At 35.9% G+C, this 19,263-nt stretch overlaps 1 protein-coding gene across 2 annotated transcripts in view; it reads left to right on the plus strand.

Annotated features, from left to right (window-relative positions):
• Positions 1-208: 208 nt before the first annotated feature.
• The window catches only part of TRPC4 (transient receptor potential cation channel subfamily C member 4), a 206,991-nt gene continuing 187,936 nt past the window's right edge, over positions 209-19,263 (plus strand). Inside the window, exon 1 of one of the 2 annotated variants that reach the window (XM_038573176.1) lies at positions 209-425. The gene's annotated coding sequence lies outside the window, so the exon portion shown is untranslated. The remainder of the gene's footprint in view (positions 426-19,263) is intronic. The other variant, XM_038573177.1, reaches the window with a different exon arrangement.

Below are 19,263 nucleotides of genomic sequence, written 5' to 3' on the forward strand. Positions count from 1 at the left end.
GCGCAGAGCGGTGCGTGGGCCGCGCATCCCCCGGGCCGGCGCTCCCGAGCGGGGTCCGTGCGGACCCGGAGGCAGGCGGCCGGCCGGGACGAAGGGCGGGGTGGCTTCCTCTGGGCTCCCGCCGGCAGCCGTGGGAACGCCGACTTTACCCCGAGGGATCGCGGAGGGGGCCGGAGCTCGCCGCCCCCGCCCGCGCCGCCCCTCCCCCGCCGCCCCCGGCGCGGCTCGGAGCATCCTCCCTCCGCCCAGTTCGGTGCCAGCTGCGTGGGCTCCAGCTCTGGCGTTTTCCTTGGAATGCTCCACAACTCGGCGGCGACGGAGGAAACCCCGCTGCAATCGGCCGGGCGTGCTGTCCCCGGCGGAGCACCCGCGCCACGCGTCCTGGGACCGGCCTCGCCTCGGCCCGGAGCCTGCCAACTTTGCAGGTAAAGGGGGTGTCGCGCCGCCTCAGAGCCCCGTTTGACCGCGGCTGCACGTCGCTTCTCTCTGGGATCCCGGTGAAGTTTCTCCAGTGCCCGGGAAGCCGGCTCCCTCCCGGAGGCGGGCATCCCCGGGGGTCAGGAGTTCAAAGGCTCCGGCCGCAGGGTTTCTCCTGAGGGCTCCAGACCGCGGTTGTGCGGCTTCCTGCGGCTGAGCCGGGCCGCGCGGGAGTTTGGGGATGCTCCTCAGCCTCTCGCGGCACCCAGCTTGAAAACGGGGGAGAAGGCGAGCAGTGAACCCCCGAGGTGACTTATATGGTAAACAAAGCGGCTGCGGCCACGCCGCGGTGCCGGGGAGGAAGGCTGTTTTTAGCCTTTCGTGCGTTTGGGGAAAATGGAGATCCTGGTGGCCCCTGGGCGTCTAGAAGTGAGCCCTAGACTCTCTGGCACCGACCCGGGGGAAAGGGAGAGGAAAGTGATCGATGCTCTGTCGATCAGTTACGCTCTGCGTCATTTTCATTCTCTACCAAGAAACAAACACTTTTATCGGTGTTGCTGGACCAACGCGAAGCGATTCCTAGTTCGCTTGGCAACTGAAATTCCAACTAAGCCGATGACCCTGTTTGCTACTTGGGTAAATCACGGAGATTCACAGCACAACTTGTTGTTCCAGCTGTGAACTCAGCTGCCTTTTGTGACTAGAGCTAGCGAATCCTGGCAAGGGTTGGAGGATTTGGGAGAGACTGAAAAAAAGGGAGGTGGTATCTTGTCTGTATTCACCGTGTTGCATCCACTATGATGCATCCCTGTTCACATGGTTTCTTAGGGAGACCCTTCCCAGTTAAATTACACAGCTATAAAATGCAGCGGGTTTCTCACTGCCTACTGAGTAAGCACCAAGCCAAAGGAGTGGGAGGAGGCAGAAGCAAGGCTTACTTCTTTTATTAAAAATAAATTTACAACAGACTTGTAAAACAAACAAAAAAAATCTTTCAGGTTTCATGTAATTTCATGCTTTTCGATCGTAGTAATCACAAAATGACATACCACAAATGCTTTAAGAAAAATGGTTAACTAGAGGTTTTTTTTTTTTTTTTTTAATCTGGATTAGACAATAAGAGTAAGAAAGAGTGGGTGGATATGTTAAAACATTGAAATCATCATTTCCATGTTATGGTTTGCTATTTAAACTGACATTTGTAATACATACTTCTTATTCTGGACGGCATACGAGGAAACATTTCTCCTTAAGTATTTATGGCAAAGAATCAAGGTACAGGGATAACTAGTACTTTAGATATTAGAATCAAAATTTAAGTAAGACGTTGTAAAGAAGCACTTTAAAAATTGTATTTATGAATTAATGCAGTTAAGGCAAATCACATCAGAAGTCAAATGGGCCTTATCAAAGTATTTTATGCAGATGTCTTGTATTAATAAAGGTTAGCGCAGGTAGAAAGCAAGCAAGCAAGCAAGCAAGCACTTACGTTGCTTATGAATAAGAAACCAGGGAGCTGGAGAGCCTTTCAATAGAGCTCCGATTAGAGCTCAGCTATTCTGCAAACTTGCTGTTATGGAGTGAAGAGCTGAAAGATTTACGCTAAGAAAGTTGCCCTCAAGGAGAGATGCTAACTGGTTAATGAGACTGATACAAGAGGTGCGTAATATTCCAGTGAATAAATATAATGAATATATTGTTAGATCAATAGTTCAGATAAGGCATAGTGAGATGTGTCATTGCAAATTTAGAAAAGTTCTTCATCCTGTTAACTTAAAGAAACGAGCATTCATCAAAGCAGAAAGTATCTAAGCTCAACACATAGAAGAAATGTCTCTTTAGAAAAATCTTTCAAACATTGCCAACATTTCTAAAAATCTCTGACTTTGGAAAATAAGTTTCCATTTACTTGTTTAATGGTTCTCAAAGATTTATAAAAGGTAAAATAGATTTCCATTATTTATAAGCTGTAAAATTTTGTCGTTTTTGTGTTCTTTATTTTTCTGCTGCATTTATTCCCAGAAGGTCAAGATTAAAATGCACATTAAAAACTATGAGAAAATTAAAGTTCTCTATGAATTTTATGGCCACTTTGACAATTAAAATAGACCAAATAACTTTCCATATAAGATAACCTTAATTAACTCATACTTTACATAAGTAAAATATCTAAAACATTGTTATTATTCTTTCTGTTTAGGAGAAACTCAAATATCTTATATATCTTCTTCAGCAAACCCATTTTAAACTTTTAAGCTTAAACCTATTAGAGCATGATAAATTTCTATTGAAGTATAATAATAGCCTTTAGGATGTGCTGATTAACCCCACTGAATTAAACAATATTTTTATAAATATATTGTTGAGAATGTTGGCATGCTTTTAAAATTGTGCATTTGATTGCCAGGGTAATTTCTGGCAATTAAGATTATCAACATTACCTTTAACAACTAAAAACTGAAATTATCTTTTCTAATTACTTCATATATTGTAACATAAAGATATACACATATTTGTTCAATACTTAAAATTGTGAATATCAGTGCTCAAAGGCATGAAAGATTTTTTAAATACAGATATACAAAAATTGCTCAACAGTATAGCTAGTATAGTAAAACTGTGGACCTTTCTTATGAAAAGATGATTGTTTTATTTTTTAAGATTTTATTTTTTGTTTATTAGAGACAGAGAGAGAGAGAGAGAGAGAGAGGCAGAGACACAGGCAGAGGGAGAAGCAGGCCATGCAGGGAGCCCGATGTGGGACTCAATCCCAGGTCTCCAGGATCATGCCTTGGGCTGAAGGCGGCGCTAAGCCACTGAGCCACCGGGGCTGCCCTGTTTTATTTTTTTAAAACAAGCTAGGTGGCAGGAAATATAATAAATGATTAAATCTTTCTTTTTCAAAATCATTATTGCCAAACACTTTATGAGATCAGATTCTAGTGTGTGTCTTTACTTTCTACGTTGTTTTGTCTGGGCTAACTTGAAGCCAGGTAAATATACTATTCAGCCTCTTAATATCTATGGAAAACCTCCCATAAGCATTTTGGTTGTCATTGAAAAGGAGATTGAAGAGACAGCTCAAAATAAAAATCTTGTCTTTTTTCACCAAATTTATGCCCATCACCTCCCTACCCCAAATACATATTAAAACCGATTAATTCAACCCCACTTCCTTGGACAGTTGCTTCAGAACTCTTTTCTGTCCTTATGTTTTCTTTTTTCTTTTTTTTTTTTTAAATTTATGATAGTCACACAGAGAGAGAGAGAGAGAGAGAAAGAGAGGCAGAGACACAGGCAGAGGGAGAAGCAGGCTCCATGCACCGGGAGCCCGACGTGGGATTCGATCCCGGGTCTCCAGGATCGCGCCCTGGGCCAAAGGCAGGCGCTAAACTGCTGTGCCACCCAGGGATCCCTGTCCTTATGTTTTCTACTTTTAACCCTCCCAGATGCAATGAGATCTCAATATTTTAAGAGATGGGAGACTATTTTGATCAAGGATAGAATATCATGGCTATATCTTTTAATCAGTACAAATACAGACCTGATCTCTGAAAACAGAAGTACTGCCAGAAACACTCTATGATGAAAAAATACATTTAGAAAAAGTAGCCATTCATTCGCTAAAATGAAAATGAAAGACACATGCCTTGAAAATATACCAATTTAAAACTATGCTGTTCTCTCTGAGGCATCCGGTGAATGAAGTGATCTACTTAAATTTTTTACAAGTCTTAGTGATCCTTTGGAAAGTTCAGTCTTGCTTAAATAGTATGCAAAAAAGAGATAAAGGTTTCAGTACTGGATCTGCTTCTGTAACTCATCAGTAAATAACATGCCATTAATATTATTGTATGTTTTGTCTCCTTTTAAAAAATGTTTCCTTTGAAATATAGCAGTGTTACAGAGTAATGGCTTCTCGTGGAGCAAAAGATGACACATAGGCACAGTTTTATACATAAAATTAAAAATGTTAATTAAAACATTAATTTAAAAACATGCCTTAATCACTTTATCTAGCACACTGCCTTCTTTTTGAGGAATAGCAAGTGCAATGAAATCAATCAGACATGTATTCATTATATTCTGCTTATAGTTTGCTATTATATTTTTAAAATACATTGAAAAAGTCAACGTAAGTAATTTTCTTGAACAAATTTCATTAAAGTTAAAACTTGTTTAAGACAGAACACATGAACTATTTCATGTTCATGAAAGGAGGAAAAAGAGATGGGAGCCAAAGCTTATGAGTGCTTAGTATGTACCAGATACTATGCTAGAACTTAAAAAAAAAACAAGACAACTTTTTCTCATGTTTATTTTCACATCTACCATAAAACTAGTATCATTAACACCCTTTGAAGACTTTGAAAAGACCAAAGTTCTAAAATACCACAAAGTTGCTTTGTGGCAAGTCTGGATTTGAGCCCTTGTCTATTTGATTCTAAAACTGACTTTTTTTTTTTTTTTTTACTTAATTTTTATGGCTTCTGAACTAAAATTAGTGTCTCTTAACAAGGTTCATAAGTTCACGGTATTCCTACCACTTTTATGTCTTTAATTTTTCGGATATTTTAACATTGGGGTATAATCTCATTATGAGTTATCATCAAACAATACTCTGTTAACTAAAGTTCTAAAAGTTTCGAAGCAGAGCAAGAGCTAAGCCACTCACCTCAAGCAGGTTGTTCTCAAAATTATTTTTCTTCTTCTTGAATATAAATGTAATGTGTATGGAAAGAAAAAAAAAGCTTTTTATGGATAAAATTGGAGGTTATAATTTTTTTTGAGTCATTAAATTACAATTTATAAATAAAAAATTCTCATTCAAAACTTTAAAACATCCCTAGGCTGTTAATAAAATATGTTTGTTTATAGAAAATGTAATCGTGCTAAATAAGCATGTTAGGTTTATATTATCGCATCTTGTTGATGCTATATAAAACTTTTAGACAAGTGTTTTTATCTTAATTTTATCTGAAAAATTTAATCGCCTAATTATTTTTAATGTCCCTTGGTATTTAACCAGGGGAGCTCTCATTCATATATCCCAGAAGGCATCTGTCAGCTGGTAACATATTTTAAGAAATTTGCCACTTTTTTTTTTCAAAGGTATATCTGCAGTTAAAATGATGTGATTATGTCCAAAGGCTTATTGACATTGAAGTTAAAGGAATAGTTTTCTTGAATATGTGTAATACCATTGCAAAAATTAACACTGAAATGCTACCCATTCAGTAGATATTTATTGAATATTAGTAAGTGAATAATTGAATAATTAGATGAATGGCAGAAGAATAAGGTCTTCATCTTTGTATTTTCTGGCAAAGTTCCCTCTGTATATAATAAATTTCCCCTTATTTCCTCCTGTCAAAATGTTCTTCATGCACTAAAGTCTAGTTCACCAGTACTGTCTCCTTTGAAAGTTTCCTTCCTGTCTCCAGGTGTTGCAAGTATAAATACCAGCAAAACTTTGTTATATTCTGATTTGCAGGTGGGTACAGGTCTGTCTCCTGAGCTAGACAGTAAACTCCTTTAAGAAACCCGGAAGATGCTCAAAAAAATCTATGAGTTTTTAACTGAATTAGATTGTAATAAGTGTTATGCTTTTGTAATTGACCCTAACTAATTGATTTCAGTTTTGTAATACCATAGTTGGCTGAATTTTGAGCATATTTATTTATAGACTGAAGTCAGTTATAATAATGACATTGCACTTGCGTGATATATTGCATACCATATTATTTCTTATGTTGCAGAAGTAATGAACCCATAGTTATTCAGTGGCTATAGCTTGCAGTCAACTAGTTACTCCCATCATGCTCATTGGATTTATATATAGCTAATTATCAATGTGTTTTAGTTTACATGGTGCTGTGACGCAGTTCTTATGGGAGAGTGTCCCATGACACTGGAAGTGTGGTCAAAGTTGAAAGAAGACAGCAATATTTCTTAGGAATATCTACTGAATTAAAGAAAGCCAGAGACTTCTTGGGAGTGATTATATTTGACAAATTAAGTTGAGAATTCATGTCAAAGACTTGACAAGTACATGATGTCCAACTGTGCATGGCATGAGCTTTTTTTTTTTTTTTGTCTTTTCATTCTATTTCATTGAGAACCAAGGTTTATGAAAAGTGTTCAGATACTCTGCTACATCTTTCCTATGTCTTACCTCTAAATAATAGTGGGGAAACTACACAACTGTGGAAGCTAGATCCTGTGCATACCAGGATTATATAGTTCATAGCACATTGCACTGTAATTTTCATTTTCACTGTATTAGTACAATTAGGGTTCAATGTGTGCTTTTTGAATAGATGAATGGAGTAAATGAAATGAATGAATAGATGATTGGTCTATTTGTCAGCTGCTATGTTCAACTCTTGCTGTGCTTTCTAGTAACTGGTCACACAGCAGTATGAATTCCCAAAACCACAATGGAAGGATGAGAGGACAGGCGTGTTGCATAGTGTACACTAGTGAAGAATGGAGAATCCATTGTGTTTATAGATAGCCATCCCTGCTATTTGTGACAACACAGGTATCATTTTATGTAAAGATCCCCTTCATGCTAGGTGAGATAAAGCTGCATATCCTGAAGATCACATTTAAATGAATTCTCTTCAGTGATAGTTGTAATGTGACAAGTGCAGGTATTGGGTCTTGTTTAATTTCATCTAGAGTTATACATAATGCTGCACTTAAACATATACTAGCATTAAAAACCTATATTTAAATTAATTAAATATAACTTATAAAATATAAATTTGATTAGATAGAATATTAATATATTATGTATAATAAATTAATACAAATACTTTATAAACATGTATCATACATAATATTATATTTTATATTTTTATATATATATATATAGAGAGAGAGTGTGTGCACATGTGTGTGCATATTATATAAGTAACAAAAAGAATGAGGGACTGCCCCTGGGTAGTAAGCTCTTAAAATAATGACCACAGAGTAATTATCAGAGATAGTGAGATACAAATAGTTAGCAGAATGTAGAGTAGCCCATAAAAGACAAGAGAAGTTATTTGCCAATGTCAGTGTCCCTATGGAATGGTTAGATATGTAATGAATGACTTGGAAGGTCATCTAATTCAAAAGTCTTTTTCTAAGCAAAACTTTCAAATCTTACTAAATGATTTTTCGCTAATATACTATATGCATATATATATATATATATTTTAAAGATTTACTTATTTATTTATCAAAGAGAGAGAGGCAGAGACACAGGAGGAGGGAGAAGCAGGCTCCATGCTGGGAGCCTGACGTGGGACTCGATCCCGGGACTCCAGGATCGCGCCCTGGGCCAAAGGCAGGCGCTAAACCGCTGAGCCACCCAGGGATCCCCTATATGCATATATATTATATATATACACAAATATAGGGTGGTTCCATTCTAGAATCATCTAGAAGTTCTCGTATCCAGTGCTAGTGTTTCCTAGCCAGCTGCTCTGTCTATAGATGAGAATGTATTGAAGACTTAGAAGCAGACCATCTTTCTCATGGTCTTAAATGTTTGGAACAAAGAAAGGGACTGGACAGCTACATTAACCTTTATAAAAAAAACTTTTTTTGCGACCTACATTCCTAGGACTACCCACTTTGTGCCGAAATTTTGCTTTCTGAGAGTCAGCTTGTGAAATAATCAGAGTTCCTACATCTAAGCTTCTGAGAACCTCTATAGTTAAGAGAAAGAGTATTTTTAAAGAACAGTCAAATTTTGGGATTATTATTGCTCTGTAGGGTATTAAATAGCTTTGCATCTTAAAAAAAAATAAGACATATCCCTATGTATTGGTTGAATAAAAAGAAAATCTTGGCAAAGGGAAAAGACTCATTTGCTTGTCTAGTTCATTTTAACCTCACAGCTTAACATTTTGATTTGTAAAGTACAAGCTACTTAGAGAGCTGAACGGCATACTTTTTTCATTTAGTATTCCAGCACGTTCTTGAAACAAAGTGAACCAGCAAATGATTTTGCCCTTTCATGAATAAAAGAAGGTATAATGAAAAACATTTCATCATAATAGTACTTGTAGTAAAGAAATTTTTCCAACATATAAAATATCAACAACTTTAACTTGAAGAATAAAAGCTTGTTTCTATTCTATTGTACTTAGCAGTGAACCACTAAAAGAATTTAAAGCAAACTTTCTAATATACTTAAACACTTTCTTACTAGTTATTACACTGCTATAATTGAAATATTGAGTACAATTAAATATTAGTAATTGCCTCATTTTGATTAATAGTTCATTGTAATCATTTTTGGCAACAAAATGCAGATCTGTTGTATATTATAATATTTTAGCCTCTGATTTTTTTGTGACAGATATTTATGAAGTAAAAATAGAAGCAGAGATTAATCTGAGAGGTAAAAAAATGGAGTATTTGAAATAATCCATTGTTGAATAATCTAGGTGTATTTGAAAAACATAATCTTGATTCATTTTAGTTTATTTAAAGAAAGTTCTTTGAAAGCTGGGCATTCTTACAATGGCTCCTGGTCTTAAGATTCAAAATAAAATCTCATCTATAAAAATATACCAGGATTATGTATCAAATATTTAATGTAATTATAGAGAGTCTCTAACTACTTCTAAAATGCATTGGCATTCAGTAGCTTTTAGAAGTGTTTTAGAGCCTTCCAGGATTTATTTTGAGTTTTTAATCAAAACGAAATGGATGTACAAGTACAGCAAAGACAGTGACTGCTCAGAGGGTTTCATATACCCTTTGGTTCATTTCCAGTGCAACATTCAGTCATACTTACTGTTTGCACTTCATCAGTCCTCTCCCCACAGATGGGCTTCTTGTTTGAGGCTGCATCCTCATAGAGAGGAGGCTTATGACAGAGGAGTTGCCATATATAAATTCACATTCCCTGCTGCCTCAAATGGACCAGGGTGCTTCCATATGTAGATGGTGACGATGATGAACATTTATTTTTCTGAACATTTACAAAGTTGTAAGATCCTTACTCAAGGTTGAATTATGACTTATGATAAAATATCATTAATAGTTTCTTTTTTCTTTTTCTTTAGGTTAGAGATAGAAGTTTCTTCCTAATGTATTTAAGAAAATTTGATATCAGGAAGGATTTAAGCAAAAACTTTTAAGGAAGGAGATTTCATATTGCCACATCCTCCCTTGATATTTGGGGAAAGGCAAGATTAATTTAATCTATTGTGTTTAAGGAAAATGAGTAATTGCATTCTCTGTTACGAGGATGAAATCGTTACAAAGTTGGTCCTGGGAGTTTTTTAGCCCTTTTTTTTTTTTTTTTTTTTGATTTACACTAAAATGAATGCTCACTATAATCATGAGGATAAATACTAACAGTAGTTACTATATGAATATTTTCAAATGTCTTATGTGAAACATCAAAATACTTAACATATGTTGCTGATTTATAAATCATAGTCATTTATTTTAAAAAGAATTTAACATTTTAGTTTTAATTCAGGTAACAAGTACTTTTAGTTTACTTACTTAAAATTTTTAGCAGTACTTTTGAAAGTGTTTGCCAGTTATTTGAAATATAAATGTAAGACCAAACACTACAAAATATTTATGACTTTTGATGAACTGTTGTTGTCTTTATTTCTTTACGAGTATGTTGAAATAAATATGAGGGATAGCGTATTTATCTTTAATAAAGATAAAATGTGCATGTGCTTTTGGGGGCTAGGCAGGATAAGCTGGATAAATTTAATTTTCTATTCTTTTCAAGAACAATCATAAATATGTTTTATTTTCTCTTTTAGTTTTCTTGTGTATTTTTATAATTGCATATGTAACATCTGCTACTTTCAGATGCCTTCGCTTCCTTTTCGTGACGCCATGTCTCCGTGGGGAACCACTAGGACTTACTAGCGTGTTTTGTGTCAGTATGGTAGCAATGAATTTTTTCGGTCTTTGATTGAAAATGTTTTGGTTTTCACCTTGCTTTTAAAGCTATTTTCATTTGTTCGAGTATTCTATATTGGGAATTATTTTCTTTCAATACTTTACAGACACCACCCAATTGACTTTCGACTTCCATCATTTCTGTTGAGAAGTCAGCCATTGGTCTGACTGTTGTTCCTCTGAGAAAGGTGTGTTCTTAATTTTTTATTGGTTTTATAAGTTTTTTTCTTAGTCTTCTGTCTCTGTAGTCTTCCAATAATGTGCTTACATGATCTCTTTGAATTTCTACTGCTTGACATTTGGAATGGTTCTTTATAATGGATTCATAAATTTCACCAGTTTTGAAAAATTCTTGGTCACCTCTTCAGATATAGTTGGGCACTTTCCTTTCTTTTCCCTTAAGAACTCCAATTATACATTTTTGCCTTTTTACTCTGTCATATATCTAGTGGTCTTTTCATTCTTCTTATAATGCATTTTCCATCCATTTTTGCTCTCTCTGCTATAATCTGGTTAATTTTTGTAGTCTTATTTTCCTTTCATGAATCTTCTTTTTTTTTTTTTTTACTATGTCCTATCTGTTGTTAAACTAATTTAATGTTATTAATTTCAATTATTACATTTTTCACTCTCAGTATTTTAATTTGATTCTTTTAAAATAGATTTTAGATCCCTCATAAAATTTTCAATTTTGCCATCTTATTTCTGAGTATTTTTGAACAACACATTCAGTTTAAAGTCTGAGGCTAATAACTACAATAACAAAGGCCATGTGTTGATATGTTTCTCTTAACTTTTTATTAGAATGCCTCACAGTTTTTTATTTAAAGGTGGAAAATGGGGGCCGCTTGGTGGCTCAGCAGTTGAGTGTCTGCCTTTGGCTCAGGTTGTGATCCTGGGGTCCTGGAATCGAGTCCTGCATCAGGTTCCTCCCTCTGCCCTATGTCTCTGCCTCTCTATCTCTCATGAATAAATAAATAGAATCTTAAAAATCTGCCCTATGTCTCTTCCTCTTTCTCTGTATCTCTCATGAATATAAATAGAATCTTAAAAAAAATAATGTATATCAAAAATTATAGAGGGCAGCCTGGGTTGCTCAGCGGTTTAGCGCTGCCTTCAGCCCAGGGCCTGATCTTGAGACCTGGGATTGAGTCCTATGTCAAGCTCTCTGCATGGAGCCTGCTTCTCCCTCTGCATGTGTCTCTGCCTCTATCTCTTTCTGTCTCTCATGAATAAATTAATAAAAAATTTTTAAAAATTATAGAAAAAATTATAGCTTTGCCATCCTCTCCCAAAGAGGTTATGCCCTATTCTCCAACAGGCAGCTAGAATGGAAATAGACATCTTAATCCAATCATAAGCTGAGCTGATCAGAGGCTAATTTTCAGACTTTGCAAGTCTCTGAATCCCTGGTTGACCCCAGTAATACATGATAGGGTCTCAGGGTCTAAGAATCTTGGATATTTAATAAGACTACTTCTCATTGCAGCTTCCATAATAATGAGTTTTGTCTTTGAATTTTTGTGAGATTGATGAATACTTCGCTCTAATTTTCAGCAGCTTTCTGATAATGTCTTATTTTCTTGCAAAGCTTAAGATTTTAACAAATGCTTTGAGAAGAGTTCTTGAGTGTGACACTTTTATCAATCTCCCTTTTTTCTAGGCTATAGGAACCTTACATTCTTGTTGCCTTGGCGAATGCCTTGAGGGGAAACATGATTTATAGACGGTCAGTTCACTTCTCTATGGCTCCTCTCCATCTGAGATCTTGGCTCCCCAAGTTAGTTAGGTCTGCAGCAGTTCTTTAGATAGAGGGTTCTTTCTTTGTTTACATTTTCCAGCTTTTCTAAATGTTATCAGAAAGAATGTTAATCCACTATATGTCATTCTGTCATAGTTAGAGATGGAAGTCATCTTTTATACTTGGACTTCAATGCTGAAAAATTTTGTGAAAATGTTTAAAAGAAAGCAACTGTACTCATATAGAATAGTATAGATATGTAATTATACCCATAGAGAGATGACTATGGCAAAAGAGTTCTAGAATTTTTAACCTTACTTATTTATTTGTGTGGAAGTATCAACATTATTCTTGAATGATTAGTAAGTCTTTGACACTAGAAACTAAACCATTTTAAAGTATTTTGTATAAAATAATTCATAACAAAATCAAATTAATCTGGCACAAATCAATTATAATTAAGTTCCAATTAATAGCTCTTTCTTACTGAATAGCAAACACACTATTAACAGAACAAAAAGTAAAGGCAATATAATGCAGTAGCAATTTGACCTCTTCATCACTGAGGTTAGATATTTTTCAGGCCTGTGGTTTTCTAAGTAATCTTCATTTCTCTCACTTGAAGTCCATTATAAAAATCCTATTTATTGCTCACTGGTGTTTGTGTTATAGCTATAACTGCTACTGTTAAAATTACCTGATATATTTCCTTAAAGATATTCTTCAGATATACTACATTATTGTATCACACCAGATAATGTAAGTTGACATCATTCAAACTTGCTTATGAAACAGTATTTCTGGTTTTATCATCAATATCATTGCAGCATATTATTAATATATCTGCTCATTGTTTTCATTTGATCCAAATCAGGCCTTGTTTACCCTGAGATATGCATTTGTCTATTTTAATCTTTGCTCAAGGGATGTAGGAGGGCATGAGGGTAATGCTGAATTCCCATTATAGACTTGACCATGGTTGGATCCCAAAATGATACGGGGTCAGCTCTGTTCTGAGAAAAGTTGTCAATGCTGAATCTTTTGGGCTAGAGAATTGAGTTTTTTTCATAGTGTCTTCTGCTTTAATATTGGCTTTAAGTATAATGAGGCCCCAGTGGATGGCCTGAGTAAAGGTTTACTCAGAAGATTGTGAGGAGTTAAATTTAATTCTAGACCCAGTACTGGTCAGTTGTGTCCCAGAAGGGAGATCCAAATTTGTTTGGGCTGACATTCCTAATCTGTCCCTAAACCCAAGATCTGAAGCCATAGCTGTGACCATGGTCCTTAACACTACCATCTCCTATGATGGAAAGGAGTTCATCTCATGGCCAACAGCAGGTACACCATTCTACTTCAGGAGAACCCATCTTAAAGCCAGGCTTTCCTTCTAGTGGAAGATCTTGGTCACCAACCCTGAGATTCATCTAAGTTGTTGTGTGTATCAATAGCTTATTATTTTTAGTTCCTTAATATTCCATGGTGTGAATGAAACAAAATCTTCATATCATTGGGATGACAACATGGACAAGCTGGAAGGCATAATGATCTAGGAATTTACTTTCCCCTGAGCTACCTTCCTATCAAGGACCTGAGCGTCTGCAACTGCACACCAAGCTCCTACCCAAGAAGCCCATAGATTTCATGTAACTGGGAATTGAGGTCTTTGTAATGGGACTTAAGACAATATCCTGATACATCTGGAGGGAGGTAACCAAGCTTCTCCAAAAGTTGTAGGGTGCCATCTGGAGGACTTTGGGGCTATAACCCAAGACTGGCCTTAAGGAAAGAGCAGATGTTGGAGGTCTCTCAAACCTGACTCAGAGTATCATCTCATTTCTATGTCACAGACGTATAGTTCTTAATTCTTCTTGGCCTGAGTACTTTCTTTTATCTCCACACATTGTGTAGATTTGCCAGAAAATCATCATGCCACTTTTCTCTTGTTTTTACTAATGACCAAGAAAACCTCACAGACTTCCCTGATTTGCTTGAAGGCTTTCTTGGAAAATTACTTCAGTAACCTTTTAGTCATCTCCTAACTGGATCTATTTTTCCCCAGGATAATAGGATAGGGATTGAAGTGTGATACTGGAGAGGCCTGCTGTGTTTTACTTCTTATCTTTTTAGGGTGCTCTCAAAGCCTCTTGATGTGCCCTCTGTGAAGACCAGGTGCTCTACAGGCAACAAGAATGATGTGGACAGGAACCTGAATACCTCCTTCATGTATTTCACCTTGCCCCTCTACCTTTCCTGTCTGCTATTTTTATGTACCATAATGGTCCAGAGATGCTGCTGTGTGTATTAAAGATTTGCAGTTCATCTATTAAAGATTTTTCCATTTAAGTTTTTTGAGGGCCCCTCAAATTTATACTGTACATATTTTTCTTTACAAACATCAATTTCAAGGCATAACTACTACATAATGTCAAGCCCTCCAGACTGAAATTCTCAACCCTACTGAGCTCAATTTTCTTGAGTGTTTCCTAAAGAATGACACGCCTAATATAATTTTTCTTCACATCTTTTTCCCATCTCTTGTTTTGTGATAATGTGTTTGCACTTAACATCACAATGCAATCCCTCCAGTACACAGTTAAGCATGCTGAGTTGCTAGCTGGCTTTTAATGATTCTGAGATTTCAACCAGCTAAGAACATGGGAAGTTTAAAGTGCTCTCCTAGTGGCTAGAATGGAGTTTTCCAACTTTATTCTGAAAATAGTAGCAAAGTAGCATGGGTTAACATTTAATAGCTTATTGGTCTATGGCAGGCCCTGGGCTGATTGGTTTACTTTTTTTTTTTTTTTTAAGAGATTTTATTTATTTATTTATTTATTTATTCATAGACACACACACACACACACACAGAGGCAGAGACACAGGCAGAGGGAGAAGCAGGCACCATACAGAGAGCCTGACGAGGGACTCGATCCCGGGTCTCCAGGATCACGCTCTGGGCTACAGGCGGCGCTAAACCACTGCGCCACCGGGGCTGCCCTGATTGGTTTACTTGTATTGTCTTATTTTATTAGCCTCGTGACAACTGTCCTCATCTTCATTTTGCAGATCAGGAAGTTAAAGGCTTAACTTAGGACAGTTAAGAGAGCTTTTACAAGTCACATAATTAGTATGTGGTATAGCCCTGAATTTAACCCAAATCCTACACATTCTCAAACCAAGTTTCAAGTATTATACTATAGTTTGAAATCTGAGGCATTCTGTCACTGTACCCTTGTAAGCAGCCTCTACAAGCCTTTCGTTGTTTACTGGTCTTAGCACATATAACACAATGTTTCTAAGACTTTTGAGATTTTATAATACTTGCTATAGCACTTGTTAAGGTACTAACTTTTTAAGGACTGGTTTTAAATCCAATTGTACAATGCCTAAAGAAACAAAGTGTCTTTATTCATTCCTTTTTGTGTCTCTTCATTTATCAATGTCAATTTCAGGGGAAAAAATCAAATTTTTATCTTTCTTCCCCCTTTTAAGCACACTTTAAATATGATTGTTACAAGGTCTGCCTCTTGATTTATATTTTTATTTTTTTACGGATACCATCTGTAACCCCCAGAAACCATTCATTTGTTTTCCATCACTGTGATTTGTCATTTGAGGATGTAATACAATTGAAATCATACAATATTTGACTTTTTGAGATTGGCTTCTTTCATTGAAGATAATGCTCTTGAGGTTCATATAAGTTGTTGTGTATAACCATAGTTCATTCCTTTTTGTTGATAGTATTCCAGATGTGGATGGACTGCACACTGTGAATGGTTATTCACACACTGAAGGACAACTGGGTGGTTTCCAGGCTTTTGCCATTACCAATAATGCTGCTATAAACATTTGTGTACACATGTTTGCATGAACATAAGTCTTCATTTATCTGGGAAGCATGCCCAGAGTATAATTGTTGAGTCATGTTAGTTGCATGTTTAGATTTTTTAAAAACTGCTACACTATTTTTTTTTTTTTTTGCTATATATTTTTTAGAGTGTCTATACCACTTTACATTCCTAGGAGCAATATACGAATGATCTAGTTTATTTTATTTTTTTTTATTTTTATTTATTTATGATAGTCACACAGAGAGAGAGAGAGAGGCAGAGACACAGGCAGAGGGAGAAGCAGGCTCCATGCACCGGGAGCCCGACGCGGGATTCGATCCAGGGTCTCCAGGATCGCGCCCTGGGCCAAAGGCAGGCGCCAAACCGCTGCGCCACCCAGGGATCCCTAGTTTTTTCATTTCCTTAGCAGATCAAGGTGTGGTAAGTTAGGGTCACGTAACATCCTTACTTTAGTGTCATTATTATTTCTTACTTCCATCATTCCTCTAGTAGTGACATCTCATTGTGGTATTAATTTGCATTTCTCTAATGGTGAATAATATTAAATATCTTCTTTTGTGCTTACTTACATCTGTATATTGTTTTTGGTGGAATATCCCTCAATGTCTTTTGTATATTATCTAATGTTTTGTTTTTGTTTTCAGTGTTGAGCTTTGCAAGTTTTTTATATATTTAAATATTGGCCGTTTATCAGATATGGTTTGCCATTATTTTCTTCAAGTCTGTGGTTTGTCGTGTCATCTTCTTGACAAGATCATTTGCAGAGCAAATGTTTTTATTTTGATTAAATCCAACATATGACCTCTTTCTTTCATACCACATTTATTTTTTTAAAAAGAGAAAATAAGGCATCAAGGTGCCTGGCTGGCTCAGTTGGTTAAGCGTCTGCCTTCGGCTCAGGTCATGGTCCCAGGGTCCTGGGATTGAGCACCACATAGGCCTCCATGCTCAGTGAGGAGTCTGCTTCTCCCTCTCCCTCTGCCCCTCCCCACTGCTCATGCTTGTTCACTCTGTCTTCCTCTCTCAAATAAATAAATAAAATCTAAAATAATAATAATAATTAATAATAATAATAAGGCATAGAGAAAACAAAAGATTTCCCAAATTCTCATAGCAAAGAAAACTAGTTTATTGCCTCCATCACTTGCTTCTGGTTACAGTGTTCTATAGATGGGTGTCTCAATGATCCTATCCCTATCTATCTGCTCACTTCTAGACTATTAGTATTTGTTTATATACAGGTTTAGAATAAGGTAAAAATTTGTCTTGATTAAATATACATTTGCTTATTATGACCCTCTGTGTAAATCATGTTATTATATACCATTAAGCACAATATCAACTGTTTTTTATTTTATTCTGTATCAGTTTTAAAGTTTTTTGCAATGCCTCACTTTGGATCACTATACAAAATTTTTGCTTGTGTGGTGACTAGTATTAGGTGAGTCTGTCTTGAGTTACAGATTCCAGGTGAATTGTTTGCTTGAGTAGCAAAAAAATTTCCATTAGGAATTTATCTGAATTTGTAGAGGAGATTCCTGGCAGTCTGATACTTCACTCTATAATGATCAGTATTCATATGGCAAAAGAATGTTACTTGTTTCCAGTTGTAGACCCAAATTTTAGACAAAAGGTGGAAAGCCATCTTTGGTGTGGGATCTACTGGAAATGTTATAAAGTTGAAAATGTGTAAGTAAATTTGTAGTTCACTAAAGTCAGAGGTGGAAATTAAAATGACAAGAGAACATTAAATATAAATTTATGGATACTATTTAAGTAATAGTACTCTAAAACATACAATAGTTTGGGCCATATGAAGCTGCCTGTCTCTGGTCCTTTTTTCACACACCAATTGATATGATTCAACCAGGTACCAAAAGAATTGTCATCATTAGATTGTTAGAGGGCCGAGTTAGGGGAGGTTGAGGAGAGATGGTGTAACTGAACTAGGCCTTTGTCATTCATTGCAAGACATCAATGTAAGTGTCTATAGAATCACATTAAAATATTTTTCTTACAAAGTTTATCTTTTTTAAGTATTTTTTTTCCTTTTTAAGTATTTACTTTCTAATACCAGCCAAATCTATACTTGCAAGTATCTAAATTTTTTTAGTTTTATTGAGATATAATTAATAAAATTATATGATATTTAAAGTATACACTATGGTGATTTCATATATATATGCAATATGAAAAGATTCCTTCCATGTAGTTAATTAACACATCCACTACCACACATATTCATCTTTTTCTGTTTTATTTTGTGCTGATGAGAACATTTATGATCTATTCTCTCAGGAAACTCAATAATTACACAGTAGAGTTTTATCAAGTGTATTCACCATGTTATACATTAGATCCTCAGACCTTATTTATCTTAGAGTAAAAGTATGTATCCTTTTACCAACCTCTTTGTTTCCCCCACCTCCACCCCACAGGCCCTGGCAACCACTTTTATACTCCCTATTTTTATGAGTTTGACTTTATTTAAATTCCACACATTTGTGAGATCACACAGGTTTTGTCTTTATCTGTCTGGCTTGTTTACTTAGCATAATACCATCGAAGTCCATCCATATTTTCTTAAATGTCAGGATTTCCTTCTTTCTCATGACTGAATAATAGTCCTGTGTGTGTGTATGTGTGTGTATCTTGCATCTTCTTTATCCATTCATCCCTTGATGAGCACTTAGGTGATTTCTGTGGCTTGATTGTTGTGAATAATGCTGCCACAAATACAGGAGTTCTGGTAACTCTTTGGTGTCCTCTTCTCATTTCCTTTAGATAAATGCCCAGAAGTAGGATTGCTGATTATATGGAAGTTCTATTTTTAATTTTTTTAGGAAAAAAATATTTTTCAGTAAACACTTCTAAATATCATTTTTATAGTATTCACATGAATTATTCCTAATTGTTAATAATCCTCATTTGAAGCACTAACTTCCTAAGTAAGATCTATTGTATAATACAGCGAGAAATATTTTTTCCTGTGGTACCAGATACTTGGCAACAGTAACAATGAAAAATAGCAGAATTAAATAATTGATTTCTTCTGCAATCGAACTCTATTTGATTTGATTAACCTTCTCTGCATTTTCACTGACATAATTTGTCAACAAAGTTGTAGAGAAGAACAAAACAAATCAAGACACAAGAAAATGCGTATTATTTTCTGGTTGCAAAAATTCTGCTTAAGGTAAAATTTGTCTGAAAATTAATTATTGATGGTCCGACTAATAAAAAGATCGTATTTCAGACTCAGATGTGATTGATTTTACAGTAAATTACCCCAGGAGGATGGAATGTTCTGGTTGCTGGAAT

The sequence above is a fragment of the Canis lupus genome, chromosome 25 (genome assembly GCF_011100685.1).
Source record: "Canis lupus familiaris isolate Mischka breed German Shepherd chromosome 25, alternate assembly UU_Cfam_GSD_1.0, whole genome shotgun sequence".
In the NCBI taxonomy this organism is placed as follows: domain Eukaryota; kingdom Metazoa; phylum Chordata; class Mammalia; order Carnivora; family Canidae; genus Canis; species Canis lupus.